The 4,156-nt window shown below is 39.1% G+C and overlaps 1 pseudogene; it reads left to right on the plus strand.

Moving 5' to 3' along the window:
• The first annotated feature begins 626 nt into the window (after nt 1-626).
• On the plus strand, nt 627-2,916 carry LOC131663018 (protein scalloped-like; annotated as a pseudogene).
• The last annotated feature ends 1,240 nt before the right edge of the window (nt 2,917-4,156 follow it).

Here is a 4,156-nt window from a genome sequence, read left to right on the forward strand (position 1 = left end):
CATGATTCATTTCTTAAGTGATGCTCAGTGCTACTAGCGAGATGCGGAGAGATAGTTTGAGATCCAGCTGCAGGTGGATCAAGAGGAGTTACCAGAAAGAGGGCAAATCAGCTGGAGCAAGGTGTCAGACAGAAAGCTGAAGGAGGATGAGGAAAGCGGGAGGCTGTCTCTAGAGATGCGCAAGCAGCTGCTGAAGATGCAATAAGCAGTACGGATGTAGGTTTGTTACACATTTAGATACACATTTCTAATGTTGTCTGTTACTAAAGACACTTGAACATAAAAAATTTCAAGCTCTTGCTGGATGAATTATATTTTTATGTAATTTTCAGTGGTCATTGCGCAACTCATTAAACCTTGCATTTACTTATTCTAATGCTTGTGCCGACAACTTGATATTGAATGTATGGATACATATGGAGAATTAAGTTGAAAATAGCTGCATAGCAGATGATTGATTCGCATTGTTGATTTTTATTGCAGTTGAATAGCGGCTCCAACATCCTATATACATCTACAACAGTTGTAATCAGGACAAATCAGCCAATTCACTCATCGTACTAATTTACCATTTGGTTGCATGGCACTCACTTGTTCATCAAAGAAATCATATCACTCTACAAAACATGGCCATTGCTGTAAGTATTATGTTTTAAGTAATGTTTATTATTCGTATCAATGTCAACATAATTTTTGGATGCACATCCTTTAGAAACTTACAGTCTTATGCTTATACAATATAATACAACCTCTACAAAGAAAATAGACTCGTTTTATATATGAAATAGTGCAATAACACAGATTCAACTACATTAGATAAAAGTTCAAGCAGAATGATAAGTATTGATTATTTTTTCAGTTTGGAAACAGACTCCCGGTAATAGATTTATTTGAAGATACTCCTGCAAATAAAATTGATCTTGCTCAACTTTCTGCTGGAAAGCAAATCATTGCTTCTGCTGTACCAAATGATTTTACTCCAATATGCTCCAAAGGTAGTTTATTGTTTAATATATCATGTTACAACTTTTTTTTTTATGGGATTGATAAATAATTTCAATCTTTGCATATATTCGCATAGATCATCAGAAGTTGATTCTCGAGCACAGGGTGGATTCCAACGTAGACGAAAAGAGGTTTTAAATGCTGAAAGAGAACATACGTACTTGAGAGTAAGGCTCGCAAGAACTTCCATTTTTTTAAATATTGAAAAAAAAAGTATATTATCGCTGAACCTAATTTGATCCGAAATGCCAATATCCGTATGTCGAATTCTGCGATTGACTACTGTATAACTGATCGTTCGCTCACAGTTTCTTTTCGAATGTTGTTAATTTTGTGTACACAACTCATGCCCTGCCTGCAAATGTGGCTTCTTTTCTAATTTGAAAAAGCTTGCGGCGAAGACTCGCTTGAATACTCGCGTTGGTCATATTCATATATATATATATATATATATATATATATATATATATATATACACTGACAAATGCGGGTCTTTTTGTGCAGCAATTCTGGTATCCGGATCTGCAGCCAGGCACGTCATAGGACAGCGAGCCTTTCCCGCAGCCGACCTACACGGGTAAACTAGCTACGGCGGTGTTCAGCAGCGAAATGATACAATCACAGCCGCCATCGCCTTGGGAAGGACGAGGCATCGCCAAGCATGAACTCAAGTTCGTCAAGTTCTCCGCATTTATGGAACAACCGAGAGATCACGACCATGTCAGTATTTCACTCGAACCTCAAACCTATTAAACTTTAAGTTCTAGATTATTCGTAAAAGCTGAAAAAAATATAAACAAACAAAAAGAAACTAACGATCGATCGTTTTGGATGCAGTATCACAGACATCTGTTCGTACTTATAAACGGCTCAGCAAGTTACACCGACCGGCTGCTCGAGGCGATCGACGTCAGGCAAAGAATAGACAAGTTTCTGGAGAAGAATGGCGGCCTTCAAGAGCTGTACGAATAGGGCCCCCAGGCAGCTTTCTTCCTCGTCAAGTTCTGGGCTGATCTCAATACCAAAATCCAGGACGAAGCCGGTGCCTTCTACGGCGTTACTAGCCAGTAATTTTTCTACCTTCTGACTTGGAAAGTAGTGTGCCGTCTTTGTGCACTCGCGCGTGACTTTCTATGTCATGAAGAATCGTAGCGGCACACTGTCACGTGTATTCGCTCAATCCGCTTAATCTGCTTCAACAGGTACGAGTGTGACGAGAGCAGGCTGTGTGCCGGTCTCTCGTCCGCGTTTCTCCCTCCCCCACTCGGCTAGGCGTGGTGGCCAACGTTGGGCGCATTTAAGTATGCGTCTAACACTTGGCCTTTTGTTTCAGCGCCAAGGACGAGCCAGCGCAGTTGAGCGCAAGAAAAGTTGAAGAGCGCGGAGAGAGAGTGTGAGAAAGAGAGAGAGAGAGAGAGAGAGAGAGAGAGAGAGTATTAGGCCCATGCAGGGATTGGCAGGCGCGCAACGCGTGATCGATAAGTGACGCGTCGCGTGCCGCCTAACTAATAGGTCAAGGTAGCAAGCAGGTCATCGAGAAGGTGGAAACGGAATACGCGAGGTTCGAGAACAGGAGGTTCGTTTACCGCATCAACTGCTCGCCCATGTGCGAGTAAATGATCAACTTTATTTACAAACTGAAACACCTGCCGGAAAAGTACATGATGAATAGCGTTCTCAAAAAGTACACAATTCTTTTCTTCAGGTATCACTTCCTGCACAATGTTTTCCTGTGATCTTTGGTTTATTCTTTCTTGCTCGTTTGTTAACGCTTACTCGATGCTATTTGTTTACAGGTTGTTACAAACAGGAACGCACAAGAAACTTTACTTCTTCACAGCGTACGACTTCGAAGTTTCGACGTCCGAGTACGGCGCTTCACATCACATATACAATACGGTCAAGGACTAGCGTGCTCGATAATTTCATTCGCCGTGCATATCGACAAAAAGTCTTAATTAGTTAGAACTGACATGAAACGCGAACGTGAAAGGTCACTTTAAACAAAAATAGTATCTCGATTACATAAAATGAATACCAAACTGAAAAATCCATAAATAAAAAATCCACCTATAAAAATCCATAATTCAATTTGTTTGTAAGGGAGTGAATTCGTGTGAGATGAACTGAACTTGGCATTTTTATAATTTACAGAGACTCGCGGTTGCATTATTTTGTTTATTATAAATATGCATTGTATCACGCGAGCGCACTGGCGAGCGCACCATTCCATTTCGTCTCTGCGTGTGAGTGCCATTCAAGGTGTTCGCTAAACCAAAAAAATACACAACAATCGGTCCTATATTCTCTCCTCTCCAAGGATTCAGTTTTCATCATCTCAATTCCACGAAAATCCAAAAGCAACAATGAATGAGCCTCGGTGTAAGAAAAGCAAGATGACAAGCATATTGGATCACGTCAAGGCATATACTACTTCGTCGCCGAAGCCGGCGATTTCGAAATTAATTTGGTATTTCTTGGGATTTGGCAACTACTTGCCGACTGTTATATGCAGCTGTAAATTGCTACAATTCTTAATGAATTATGCAGCATAGAATTTTAATAATTTTCATGGTTCGGTCTTTCGGTGGATTTTGTACCAGGTAGAAAATGGAGTAAACGTTATTACATGATTGTAGAAGGTAGCACACTGAAAGAGCTCAATGTTGGACCAGACAACACTGAATCAAGCTGTTCTTTGGCAGACAAAATCGGATAATTCTAAATTAAGGCCTTGAAATTAAAAAATATACATATATTTATTTCATCTTGAATATTTCGTTTTATATAGTAACATTAAACGTTTCCAACACTTTCAGTTTTCTTTCAAAGTCATATTATCACAGCAAATGTAAAATATTGTAACTTATGCTGAATACATGAAAGGAATATGAAGGAATTTTTTATACATTTTTGATAGATTACTTATTAAATTCATTTATTACTTTTACCAACACAATCATTACTGAAGAAATATTGTGATCATTTAATGCTAGAACCAGTAAATGTACATACTTATTTTTTAACACTGTCATCCTATTATTTGTCATTCTGTATTGTGTGCAATGTCTTGTCACTACTCGAAAACTGAGTATACTTATACTAGGATTGCCGATGCGATTGAAAATAACTTTTTCAGGACCCCCTACCC

Source organism: Phymastichus coffea, unplaced genomic scaffold, assembly GCF_024137745.1.
Source record: "Phymastichus coffea isolate CEN01 unplaced genomic scaffold, Cenicafe_Pcof_1.1 PCOF00029, whole genome shotgun sequence".
Lineage (NCBI taxonomy): Eukaryota > Metazoa > Arthropoda > Insecta > Hymenoptera > Eulophidae > Phymastichus > Phymastichus coffea.